Raw genomic sequence first — 14,375 nt, 5'->3', positions numbered from 1 at the left:
CCCAACGCAACCCGAGCTGGCTGAAACTCTCTTGCTCTCTCAATGGGAGCCCGCACCGCATGCTACACACAATAGTATACATCCTGCCGTGGCCTCGTAGGCCGGGCACCACACAGTGACTTTCCCAGTCACTACATCACCCGCCCCCTCCATAGCACTCAGCCATCCCGGCTGTCAACATAACGCACGTGTGCTCCAACAACAAAACTACCAATAAATACCAAAACCCACCTGTACAATTATACACTGGCTAACAATGAAAATAATGCAGAACAATAACAATCGCGACATGCAGGGCCCCCGCAATCAACAGTGTAACAACGCTCGTGAGCTCAATGGCAAGCAAGGTCAGCCAATTACTCGCTATGACTCACGCGAGCGCGACAACCAATGACGGCGTGGGAGTGCAACGTGCGGGGATTATGCAACCCGAGTCTTTGAGAGAGTCCGCAATGCCGGGCCTCCAGGGGGGTTGGGCTCGTCCGCCCTGGATGACCCGGGGGAAATGAGAAATCGATCGGACGAAGCTGGGCTCCTCACGAGTAGTAGGCCGGACCGTCCGACCTTCCACGTCCAGAGCACGCGAGGCCGACACGAGCGGCCGCGTGCGAGGCATCAATCGCGCACCGCCTGGGGACGGAACAGAAACACTCCTGAGGACCGGCGTCAGCAGACGTACGCCTCAGCTCGTTGGGCACACCCAACACTCGGCCCCTGCGATATGGAGATGAAACAAATTAACATGGCGCAATAAACGGTTTCAGATGAGAGGGGTGAACAAACCAACTCTGCTTACCAAGCCGAATTTGGACACATTGTGGACACACGACCCGAACAACATCAACCGGCCCCCTTCCAGGGTTGCAGCAACTTAGGGGATGTGCTAACGGGCACATGCAGACAATGCAACCAGACCCTGTCGCCCGGCGACAGGGAAACACGAGAACCCCCTTCAGCCGCTCGTTAGCCAACTGTCTGGCTCGGGAGTTGACCCTGGAAGCTTCCCGCGCTTCGGAGAGCTTTACAAGAGTGAAACGAATGGAATCCCAAATTTTTTACACTTTCACGGCCAGCGCGGCCTGCAACTTTACGTCGATGGGAGGATCATATTCCCGTCCATACATCAAAAAGAAGGGAGTGTAGCCGGTGGATGTGTGAGGGGCCATCCTGTAGTCGGCGAGAACCGCAGGGACATGCAAGTTCCAATCCAACTGTGACTCGCTGACCAGGTGACTCAACATGGAGGTCAGCGTTCTGTTCAGGCATTCTACCATGCCCATCTGTCTGCGGATGGTATGGTGACGTGCACACCTTGTTTGTCCCCAGCAAATTGCAAACCTCACGCAGCAGTTCCGAAGAAATTGTCTTACCTTGATCGGTCAAAAGGCACTCGGGGGCACCCTTATTCAGGATATAGCCATTTAAGGAATGCCTCGGTCACAGCTATAGCCGATTGATTCGAGAGCGGCCAGGCCATAGGCCAGCGAGAGAAATAGTCAACGCCAACGAGCAAGTATTTGTTGCCTCGCACGGAAGTTGGAAACGGACCTCAGAATATCGAGGGCAACCAGTTCGTTGATTTACGACACCTGAATGGATTGCAGCAGAGGGCAACAAGATTTCGCCGGTGGCTTCTGCCGTGCACATTGTACGCAACCTTATGCAAATTTTCAACGTCCGGGGCCATGGCCGGCCAATAAAAATCCAACTTGAGTGTGGCCAGCGTTTTTTCACACCCAGATGTAACAGACGTTAATGGACAGCCCAAACAACTTCACCAAGCAGAGTGTTAGGGACAACAATAGCGTACCGGCGTAATCCACCGTCCCAGTGCATGAGCAGCCCGTCCCGCAGGACAACCGAGGCAACACCACGTGTAGCCGCCTTACCGGCGGTCTCCTTGACTCGCTGTCGGAATTTAAGCAAGGACGCATCTTCCGCTTGCAAGCGCCCCCCATACCTCGTAGTCCAACCCAATTACCGCATCTTGTCCAGCCGGGACATCGCCCGACCCGCCCATAGTGTCCATGGCAGACGCAATGAGAGTTGGGGGGGAGGGGTGGGAGGTTGACTCGGCCGGTCTCCAACGACCGGAACCCGAAAACCATGCACACCCGCCACCCGTGGGCAATCGCGACAGGGCACCAGCGTTCGTGTGACGAGAACCTTTGCGATACGTAACACGGAACAAAATCCTGCAGGATTTCAAGCCAGCATGATAATTGGCCCGAGGGCTGATCCACACGCAGCGCGTATTGGAGCACTGCGTGGTCGGAGCGCACCTCGAAATGTCTGCCGTACAAGATGAGGCCGGTATTGCTGCACGAAAACAACAATGGCCAACAATTTTTGGCGCATAACACAGTACCGCTGCTCGGCCGAGGACAGCACCCTGCTCCCATAAGCGACCACATGCTCCACGCCGTTGACAACTTGAGATAATACTGTTCCAATATAGGTAATACTAGCGTCCGTATCTAAAACGAACGGTAATTAAAAATCGGGATAACGCAGGGGATTGGCGTTGACCTGCCCATTGCGGATGGAACGGAACACGGCTTCCTCCTCCTCCCAATGAAATTTTTGCCCCTTAGCAGTCAAGGCGTGGAGAGGCTTAGCAATGGATGCAAAGCCGGCGAAGCAAAGCCGATAAAACTGTGCACCTCGCTCGCCGAGGTGGGTGTCAGCCACGTGCGGACACACGCCGTCTTCTCCGGGTCCGTATCGATACCCGATTCGCTCACTACGTGACCCAAATATCGAACCGATTTTTGGAGGTGACACTTCTGTGGTTTAAATTTCAGGTCGGCCGTACGCATCTTAGGAAAAACAGCCCGCAGGCAATCCAAATGTTCATCGAACGTATGACCGAAGACAATAACGTCATCCAAATATATTAGGCTCGAATCCCAGTGGAGGCCCGCTAAAACCAGCTCCATCAGCCTCTGAAACGTGGCCGGCGCGGAGTGGATGCCCATAGGGAGCCGGTTAAATTCGAACAACCCTTGCGACGTACGAAAGGCCGTCTTTGGCTTGGAAGCCTCATTGAGCAGCAATTCCCAAAATCCCGATAGAAAATCAAAGGTGGAAAAGAACCGTGCTCCCACTCGGGCGTCCAGGAAATCGTCCATACGTGGCAAGGGGTATACTTCCGCGACGGAAACCTTGTTGAGCTTGCGGAAATCAAGACAAAATCGCAAGCTGCCGTTTTCTTGACAAGCACGATCGGGGCACTCGATGGACTGGTGGATGGTGAGATGATGTCCGCAGCCATCTCATCAACCGCCACATGAACGTGTTCCTTCTCGGCCGGGCTCAAGCAGTAAGGATTTAGCCGAATCGGGGCAGCATCGCCCGTATCAATATGGTGGCTCAAAAGTGACGTGCCAATATCAAATTTACTTTTACTAAAAATGTCAGAAAATTCACGTAAGAGCATGCAGCTTCCCCCTTTGTCCCATAGATAAATCGCCACACTCAGAGCAAAGTTTATCAGTCCATCCCTCGTCCACATCCCGCCGACCCCGACACTTCCCACAACGTCCCCCTCTGGACGCGCCGACGAAGCACGGTACCCTCCTGGATGGTCGTTGTCCAGCCCGGCATTCAGAACCTGAATGAAAGGTTCTTGGTCCTGGGCTGCCACTAGCGACATACCGCAATTAAGTTTATTGGAGGGCCCCAAAACAACACCCTCATCCGCAGTGCGCACATCTAGCAGTTTTCGTAACCGGAGGGGCACTAAGATTTGTGCGCCAGGCGGAATCCGCACTTTTCGGCATGCAATAGCCTGCACCGTTGCGTTAGCGGAAGACATACGAGTCGGCGATGGAAAAAATGTCATACGCCGTCCCGACGGCAATTCCAGACAGCCCTGATCAACACATCTTCAGGGGCATCTTGCCCAGAAAATCGGTCCAGAGCAAACACGGGATGGCTCGGGCTGTAGAAAGCAAAACGTGGCCCGACAATTTGACATCGGCGATATGCAACTCAGCCGTTATCCGTCCGATTATTCCCAACAATCCGTCATTGGCGGCAAAACACGGAGCATCCACAGGTTCCAAAACGCGACACCGGGGAGGTAAAATGTTATAGATAAGTTCAGAAATAATGGTCGAAGATGCGCCGGTATCAACGAGCATACGGATTTCCGACGAACCCGTAGCCGCCGCGACCACTCGACGGGCCAGCTCCGACCACTGATCCGGTTGGAGCGGGCGGGCGTCACGAACACGTCCCGACTCCCCCCGAACCCACGCGCGACCCGACCCAAACTGGACCCCCCTGATGGGTGAAGTGAACCCCAGGGCCAAGTATAGGGTGCGCCACGACTCACCTTATGAAGCAGGGAGCCGTAGGATTGCGGACTTCCCAGGGGCCGCCATCGAGGAACCCGACAGCCCGACTGGACGTGCCCCGGCAGGCCGCAGTTGTAGCAGACGACCTGGCCACTCTGGACTGAGATGATGAAGACCTCGCTCGTCGCCGGTCGTCCCTCCGCCGATCGTCAGCACCCCGATGGGCGCCACCCCGCTGGTGCAGCAGCATGCAGGAGCAGGCTCGGTCTCCGCGCAGGCCTCCGGCTCTGTTGAGGATGTGGCGCACGCCACCAACACCCTGTCGCGGTGCAGGATCTGCTGTGCCTGGATGCACCTGGCGACCCAGAGTGAAGACACCGCATCGTCCTCGGCGGGAAGCACAGTGTGGAGGTCTTTTGCGACTCCCAGCATCTTCTCGAGGACCAAGGCGTCAAAGACCGTCATGGTCCATTTTAGGGAACGCGGCCTTTGCTAGCGCCAAAGCGCGCTACGGTAGGCGAGAGCCGACTCACCCTCCCCTTTACGTCTTAGGGCAAACTTTTGCCGGGTATTCAATGGAGGCTCAAAAACAGCCGCCATCTGTTCGAACGCCAGCATGAGGGTGGATCTGTCAGATGGCGAGGAATTGCCGCCAAGGCGTCGTCGTCGAGGGTGGCGGGCAGCGCTTTCAGCGCCTCCGTCCATCCCGCCAAGTCAGCATTGGTGAGAAATCGCCGCTTAAATGCTATCCAATCGCCGCTGGCAGCAACAAATTATTTAATGAAGGGTAGTCGGCGGCGGAGCGACGGGATGTCCATTGGCGAGGACCGCTCTGCTTCGAGCTTGGCGGCCTCCGCGCTCCGCGCCGACGGTAAAATGGCGGCCGTGAACACGGGCTGCGCCGTCGACATTCCCGCCCTTTTTGAAATTGCGGCCGAGTCGCTCTGTCCAGACGACTCCACTGCTCCCTCCTTCGCCGCAGCAGTTAGAGGACGCAGCTCGGCGAGGATCGAGGACGCCGTCTGAAGAAGCTCTGCAAGGCGACCGTGCGCGTCTCTGACAAGCGATGGCGAGGCGCCACGCTCTCCGACGGCGCTCTGCTCCGCTGGCAGCGCCTCCGCTCCTTCATCGACAGCCATGAGCGGAATCAGCTCTTCATCGTCTCCGTCGTCCGACGCCCGTGTATGAACTCTGCGACGTGTAGACATGACTGTCTACCTGTTTCTTCACCTGAAGAAGGCTACTTGTGTTGTGGCCGAAACGTCGTGAGAATTTTATTACGTTTTATTTTTATTATTTTATTTCCATTCTACGTGACTTTACCGAAAGAACCAAGAAAACAGAAAAACATTTTTTTATTTTGTCTTTTTACCAATATAATCAATGTAATCTTGAAAATCCAGTTTTGAATCCAAGATGAACCCAAGATACTTATAAATCTTTACTTGCTCTATTTGATAATTATGTAAGGAATGTAATCGGGGAAAAATAAGTTCCTGCTATAGTCCTGGTGAGAAGCATAGCACCTTTGTTTTGTAGGTATTCAGGACTAGTTTTAGAGCAACTAGCTGATGTAGTTTGTTGAAATCACCCTGGAGCTTAGCAATCACATCGTCTGAAGAGCAGCCAGCAGTAATCAGCATCGTGTCATCTGCAAATAGATTTACCCTGGAATGATCCAGGTCAGTCATTGACATGAAGAGAGAACAAGAGGGGCCGAGGATGGAACGCTGTGGAAAACCTTTTGTTATATTAACAGTTTGACCTCCAACCATCTATGAATACAGTTTGGGTGCGAGAAGAGAGGTAATTTTTAAACCATTCCATTGCGTGTTTGAAGAAACGGAGGCAACTTAGTTTACTAAGCAGGGTGTTGTGGTCGACTGTATCAAAGGCTTTGGACAAGTCAAGAAAAAGACTGGCGCAGTACTGCTTACTATCACGGCTACTGTAAATGTGATTCAGAGAGTCTAATGCAGCAGATGTGGTGCTGTATGTTTTTCGGAACCTAAATTGGTTTCGATGTAAGAGATTATTGTCGGACAGGAAACTGCGAATTTGGTAGTTTCAAATTTTTTCAACATTTTTAATCAACGGGGACAAAATTGAGATAGGTCGGTAGTTATTTGGATCATCTTTAGGGCCCTCTTTGGACGAACATAGGAATGTTTCCATTCTAGAGGCACTGATGCTTCTTTTATGGACAGGTTGAAAAAAATGGCCTGTAGGTTTGTATATTAGGTTAGCAACAGTTATCAGAGCAAAGACGGGAATGCTATCCGCTCTGGTAGAGGAGGATCCTTTGAGGTAGGAGTAGATGAGACATGCATGAGTTAATGAGGGAAAAATAAGTGAGCAAGTGAGAATGTAAATTTTGATTTAAAGCGTGCGCGACTGCAGGGATTCATATTCTTGGTTCTTTCGGTAAAGTCACGTAGAAGGGAAACAAGAAATAATAAAAATATAAAACAATAAAATTATCACGACGTTTCGACTGCAACACCAACAATCATCATCAGGTGTGAAAACCACAGCAAGAAAATTTGAAAAAAGTGGCGTTTTTTTAACGTAGGGCACCACGGAGAGCGATTTGGCAGTTATTCAAATGGACAAGTCCATCTATGTTTGGAAAAGAGGAGGGGGGAGACGAAAATAATGGATGCGGTCTTAATTGAATGTTCACGTAAGCGTGAACAATCAATTAAGACCCGAAATGGTTGATCAAATCCTTCCAATGATTGCTAAACCAGAATCCATCTTCTCGGTTGAAATTGTCACTGTTTGTATATGTGGATAGCCTCATGAATGAATCTTTCATGGTAGCCAGATGGCTTACAAAGAACCTCTGTCTTGGAGAAGTCAATGTCATGTGAGCCTACTGAATTATAACAGTGATCTGCCATGGCCTTGGCTTCTCCAATGTAACTACTACCACAGAGGCAACTTAGTTTGTAGACGCCAGGGTACTGTATGTCCGGAATCAGATCTTTTACAGACGGAACCAGATCACGGATTTTATGTAATGTGTTGAATCGGACCTGGATCTTGTGTTTATTCAAGATTTTGGAGATCTTTTTTGTGATCCCCGCAATGTAGGGTAAAGTGATGGCTTTGAAAGGCTCGTCTTCATGGTTGGAGTGATAGCTTTGCGGATTGTGTAGTCGGAGTAACCATTCGCCATAAGAGCTTGGTGTACATGCTTGAGTTCACTGGCTATGTGTTCCTGGTCGGATATGCATTGGGCTCTATGGTGCAGAGTCTTGATGAGGGAATTCTTCTGGGATGGATGGTGGTGGGAATCCGGTTTCAGGTAAGCATCCGTACGAGTAGCTTTCTTGTAGACAGAGTGGCTCATTGAACCATCAGGTCTCTTTTTTATTAGGACATCCAGAAAAGGTAGCTTGCCATCTTTTTCGACTTCCATGGTAAATCTGATGGCTGGGTGTATGGAATTGATGTGGTCGAGGAATTGGTCTAGAGCAGGCCAGCCATGTGGCCAGATGACAAAAGTGTCATCCACGAAACATCGTGAGAATTGTATTGTTTTATATTTTTATTATTTTAATGTTTCCCTTCTACGTGACTTTACCGAAAGAACCAAGAATATGAATCCCTGCAGTCACGAAAGCTTTAAATCAAAATTTAACCGCCTCTACGGGGGAGGGTTTGCACATAACTTTGAGATCCTTCAACAAACTCCGGGATAAGAAGGCTCAGCTGATCAAGTCTCTCACCTTTCTGAAGAGATGCCGCGATTCTGGGGTAATACCAATCGCATTTTCACTGACCTCTGCTGCTATAACTTCTTCTAATGCGAAACGAATTCTTTCCAGAACTAGCTTAGCTCTTATCTCAGAGAAAATCAGACTTATACGCACCGAACTAGATCAGTTAGACAAGACACTCTACAAATCACACTTATCATTGATGGCAACAATGTCCGCATCAGATTGGGAACATGTAGACAATATGACTGCCTCTTCAGCTACCACTTTGTCGACCAAATGTAAGGACAACCTGATTTCCAAATTTAACCTCTTCTCCAACAAAAGACCGGAACCACACACCAAAAAGCTAGACGTTAACAAAGTCGTAATTAATCGCAGTAACAGTTCTATTTCCGATGGTCTGAAATCCGTTTTAGCTAAAGGGCTAAACTTTGCAGTCACACCTAAACACATACCAGTTAATCATATAATTGCCCAAGTAGACGTGGCTCACAAGGGCCTGGGTCACATCGCTGCAGACGTAGCAAAATCTGAAATCGCTGCAACCATCAACAACGCTAAGATGCCAGCTAGCAACCTCAGCAAAGATGAGCGTTTTGAATTATATAAATTAAAAAAGAGGGATGACATTGTCATCCTTTCAGCCGACAAGGGCAATGCCACTGTCATCGTGGATAAAATAGAATATAACAACAAAATTCAAGAATTACTCAACGATAGCAGCTATACAAAAATAAAAAGAGATCCCACCAACAGCCTCGTCATACAAACCAACAAAATAATTTCTGATTCAACTGCATTAATTGATCAAACCAAACAGTTCTCGTTGAAACCTTCTACTGCCAGGCCACAAAGATTATACGGCTTACCAAAAATACATAAAGTAGATACACCCCTTCGTTCCATCGTCTCTAATATCAACTCCCTCACCTACAAACTGGCACGTTTTCTCTCTGAAATCCTGCGGCCTCTCACTGGAAAAGCCACCTCTGCGGTACAAAATTCTACTCACCTAGTATCGACAATCACGGGTATTTCCCTGTACCCAGACGACCTGCTTTTCAGTTTTGATGTAGTTTCCTTATTCAACAAAGCTCCTGTACCTGACACTATCGCAATCATTGAAGACTTGGTTCATCAATGACTAAACACTGAGGTTCCCTCCCTGGTGAGACACTGCTTAACCAATACATACTTCACTTGGAATGGAACTTTCTACAAACAAACTGAGGGTACCCCAACGGGCTCCCCCCTATCTCCGGTTGTAGCCAACATTTTACTGGAGAAATTTGATACTGACGCCATCCAGACTGCCACTCTGCACCCAACCTTATGGAAGAGGTACGTGGATGACACTTTTGTCATCTGGCCACATGGCCGGCCTGCTCTAGACCAATTCCTCGACCACATCAATTCCATACACCCAGCCATCAGATTTACCATGGAAGTCGAAAAACATGGCAAGCTACCTGTTTTTGGATGTCCTAATAAAAAAAGAGACCTGATGGTTCAATGAGCCACTCTGTCTACAGGAAAGCTACCCATACGGATGCTTATCTGAAACCGGATTCCCACCATCCATCCCAGAAGAATTCCCTCATCAAGACTCTGCACCATAGAGCCCAATGCATATCCAACCAGGAACACATAGCCAAGCTCTTCAGGCTAATGGCTACTCCGACTACACAATCCGCAAAGCTATCACTCCAACCATGAAGAAGGACCCTCTTGAAGAGCCTTTCAAAACCATCACTTTACCCTACATTGCGGGGATCACAAAAAAGATCTCCAAAATCTTGAATGAACACAAGATCCAGGTCCAGTTCAACACATTACATAAATCCGTGATCTGGTTCCGTCTGTAAAAGATGTGATTCCGGACATACAGTACCCTGGCGTCTACAAACTAAGTTGCCTCTGGTGGTAGTAGTTACATTGGAGAAACCAAACGACATGTCTCGGACCGCATTCGTGAACAAAAAGCAGACCAAAAACACGGTAGGACCAACATCTCGACCGTGGCAGATCACTGTTATAATTCAGTAGGCTCACATGACATTGACTTCTCCAAGACAGAGGTTATCTGCAAGCCATCTGGCTACCATGAGAGATTCGTTCATGAGGCTATCCACATATACAAACACAGAGACAATTTCAACCGAGAAGATGGATTCTGGCTTTGCAATCATTGGAAGGATTTGATAAACCATTTCGCGTCTTAATTGATTGTTCACGCTTATGGTGGCTTTCAGACCGCATCCATTATTTTCGTCTCCCCCCTCCTCTTTTCCGAACATAGATGGACTTGTCCATCTGAATAAACTGCCAAATCGCTTTTCAATATTCTTGCTGTGGTTTTCACACCTGATGATGATTGCTTGTGTTGCAGTCAAACGTCGTGAGAATTGTATTGTTTTATATTTTTATTATTTTCCTTCTACGTGACTTTACCAAAAGAACCAAGAATAAGTGAGAATTTAGTTTAGTGGTGTTGTTTAGTTGTGTGGTATTTTAGTTGGTGTAATGAAATTGTGCAGTCGTGTATGCAAGTGGAGTCGTGTGTACTGTAGCCAATGTCGGAGCCAGGATTTTCAGGTAGGGGGGGCAACCCCTCCAGCAATGAAAAATGATACTTGTTAGAACGGACTTATCCCTTGCTTTTTATTTGACGCGTGTGCGGCGATGGCGCAGCCATCGATCGAGGGTCGAATTCGAACCGTTTGTGATCGGCATCGCGCTCGCTGAAGGTTTGCCTTAAGGGAAGTCGTGTACTGTATACACAACTGCGTACAATTCTGTGAGTCACTTATAACTGCTTTGCTTATTGCAAATTATAGAGACTATTGTCCTATCATTTTAGAGTCCCTGGCACGTCATAATATGCTACAGAGTGGCAGTGGGGGTCGGAAAATGCCGATTTATTACTAATATACCCCAATGATCCGATCGAAATGAGAGATTTCGATCGGGTCATCGGGAGGCACGTGCCACTCCACCCCTCCCCCACCCCCCACTGGCTCCGCCAGTGACTGTAGTGGTATAGTGTACAGGTGCAAATTCCCGGGCAGGCCCGTTCAAGCCTCGGGGACAGGTGGCAACACCACATCATGCCCTGAACTCAAGCATCATTCACAGACCATGGTGGCAGTGACAGCCCTGAGTAACAGTTTGAGCCCCACGGTGTAAGAGTTTCCCCCCGCCTCCTCTGTCCACCGCTGGCGGTGTCCTCGATTCAGGTGTTCTTCATCCTGAGGAAGAAATTCAACCAGATCACGTTCCTGCACGTGTACCACCACTCCTCCATGATCATCAACTGGTGGCTGGGTGTGAAGTATGTTCCTGGTGGGCAGGGTGAGTTCACGTGAACCCCCCTGTGGCCTTTCGGTGGACGTGCGTTTTGACATTCCGTGAAAAAAGAGCTTCACAGCTCAATATTCCTCCAGGATGAAGTAAGTTGTCCCTATTCTCATTCAGGGCAACGAGTAGGAACGGGTCGGTATTAGGAGGAACGGTTGAACCAAAAAAATGCAGCAACGGCTGTACAGTTTTGCAATCTTAGCGTGAAAAGCCAAGTTAATGGAACCTCAGAAAAGGAACTGGCACTCAGAATGGCGTAGTAACTGAGGGTAAATGCGAGACCATAACCGGATAACTAGGGCCTCCCATGAAAGGAAAATCCTGACGGCGTCGCTTTAATTCACAAGATGGTTATCACCGTGCCAGCTCTAAAGGGCAAAATAAATTATCGTTCATGAATGTATTGCTCAGCAACGGAATTGTCATTCAGTGAGCACACTGGCATGCAGCAGAGCAGCGCGAGTGAGGCAAGCAGCAGGCACGAGGTGAGATCCCTGCCGCAGCAGCAGGGTGGCAGTGGCAGGCGGCAGGAAGAAGAAGGGTCGCTGAAGCTTCCGACAGCCCGCAGATCAGATATTAGATTATTCAGATATTAGTCAATGATGTTGGCCATGAGCGGGAATAAAAGTTGAGTCTCCAGGTTAGTTGAGCAGCCACTGTGCTAGCGTTCCCCACAAACAGATTAAAAGACAAATATCCCCGTTATAGCCTCAACAGACTGTTGGGGCAAGTGCTGTTAGCGAGCACCTACGAAAGCCGGCACGGCACACGAGGGGGGTGGATGGCCAGAACCATGCTGGGCTGCCTTTTGTCTCCCTCGTGGCAATGTGTACACCGCACCAGGTACTCATTTGAGGTTGAGTCAACCTACGGGAGGCCCAGGACTGGTTTAGATCATCGTCATTGGTGTTGGCCGTGGTGCAGGAATCGAACTCGGATCGCCTGGTTCGTAGCACAACGCGCTAACCACTACACCACCACTACACCACCACTGCTCCCCACATTGAGATACACACTCACATATGTTCAAGCATAGGCAGATGCATAGAGATACACAAGAGCAGACACACACTGATACATAGACTCATGTGGACACAAAGACGCACAAACCGAAAACACGTTCGTACGCATACACACACAAAGACCCTCCTATTGCCATACATGTAGTTGGATGTGTGCCTGTTCGAAATGTTACCATACTTCCCAACATGCAACAAACTTGTGGGTAGTTTCCATACTGTACACAATGTAAAAGGTATAAAAGTATACTTTTTTAATCTGGGGGGGGGTGGGAATAATGGATATATTGCACAAGTGAGTGGTCACGTCACATCTGTGATGGACAACTTTAATTTCGTGCGAAGAACGGGTACACCTGCTAGTTATATAAAATGTAAAATATTACAGAAACAGTATCGAAAATCAGATGGAAGTTAGAAAGTTAATGGCAGACAGGAGCGGCAAAACGCAGGCGTTCCCTGCAAACTAAATGGCTTGATCAAAACGCGTTAAATATTGAACGAGCGAGCAGTTGATTTGTGACTCAGCATTCTTAATCGGGATGGTGAACTCGTTCGTGCACGTCTTCATATACACCTACTACGGCCTCTCCGTGCTGGGGCCCGCGGAGCAAAAGTACTTGTGGTGGAAGCGCTACCTCACCATCCTCCAGCTCGTAAGCACCGCCCCCAACACGACCCCCCACCCCCGTCTTCGCCGGTGCTGCCGTCGCCCCATGCATCCAGCGAACCATAATGCGCCCCCAAATCCTCGATGTGAGCCTCCTTATCCCCACCCCCCGGCCACTCGCACGCTGTCCCACGCCTATATACCTAAGCGGCACGCCACTGGACTAGAAGCTGAACCTACACTTGTGGGGTAATGGTGAAGATCACTGTTGCCATGACGACTGATGCTTTGATGGTGATTGCAGCACTGTCACTGCGTGAGGATAAGGGAGCCAGAGTTATACAATCATCATGATCGACATGGGTAATAGTTCACACCCACCCCTCACAATAAAAACGTAACCGTTCAGTAGGATCACAATTTGATTCAAGAAAACAGCATCTTTAAACTGTTAATTATATTGCCCTCTTAACAGTGTGAGGGGGTCCTGTGAACCACTTACATTAAAACATGTGAATCAAATACATGTATTGAGCCAAAATATATATTTATGAACTGCTGCATCATTACGTCCATACTCATCCACTGGTATTTTTTTAATAAATCCACATTACAGTAAATGTGTAGGGGTGTTGTGAGATGCAGAGGTACAGCCGATCCTTGGTGTGATCCTAGGTGGCTACAACCACGTCCGCTTCTACAGCCCCGCCCAGTGGTTTGTGGGTATAAAGGGCGGGGAGTGAGAGAGCTCGGGGCAGAGTGTTGGGGCCAAGAATGAAGTACCAGGGAAGAAGGAAGACCAGCTAAGTAGAATCCTGGGACTCCCCTGACCGCTGTCCTTCTCAGGATCGGCAGGGCAAGCCAGTTGTACGGCCCCAGGAGCCACAGAGCCGACGTCCTTCTAAGGGCCGGTCTGGTTGGTGGGGTGCCGTGATCTGCGCTTAACCAGGGCCAGATCAGACAGCTTCCCCTAGAGCCCTTAGCTGGAGGAACCGGGGAACATAGGCTTAGGCTAGATAGCCTCGGGGGATATTCCTAAGTGTATTCGGGTGAAGGGGCCGCTATCCCTTCAGTGTGACCCCTTGTTATAAATAAATAAGTGTTGCCTCTACTCTACCGTCTCCGTGTCACTGGAACCCACTACAACTGGTGTCAGAAGTGGTTTTAAAATGGATACACAACGGACGAACCGCTCGCAAGAACCTGTGACGGAGGACGACTCGGTTGGGGCTGTTGGGGGAGAGCCAGAGGATCTGACCGAGGATCCAGGGACGGCCCAGCAGCCGCAGCAGATGGAAGACTGGCCGCCAATGGGGGACAGCTTGTGGGCGGCTCACTCCCGGCTGGTTGAGCTGCTGTA

At 49.6% G+C, this 14,375-nt stretch overlaps 1 protein-coding gene and 1 pseudogene across 1 annotated transcript in view; one reads left to right on the top strand and one right to left on the bottom strand.

Annotated features, from left to right (window-relative positions):
* Positions 1-14,375, top strand: part of LOC116953304 (uncharacterized) — a 167,677-nt gene that overhangs the window by 140,564 nt on the left and 12,738 nt on the right. The window lies entirely within an intron of this gene.
* The window catches only part of LOC116953327 (DNA excision repair protein ERCC-8-like), a 33,240-nt pseudogene continuing 24,810 nt past the window's right edge, over positions 5,946-14,375 (bottom strand).

Source organism: Petromyzon marinus, chromosome 51, assembly GCF_048934315.1.
Source record: "Petromyzon marinus isolate PM22_M1 ecotype Great Lakes invasive population chromosome 51, UKy_Petmar_22M1.pri1.0, whole genome shotgun sequence".
Taxonomy (NCBI): Eukaryota; Metazoa; Chordata; class Hyperoartia; order Petromyzontiformes; family Petromyzontidae; genus Petromyzon; species Petromyzon marinus.
Note: the sequence above shows the minus strand (reverse complement) of the source record. Positions and strands in the feature narration are given on the sequence as shown.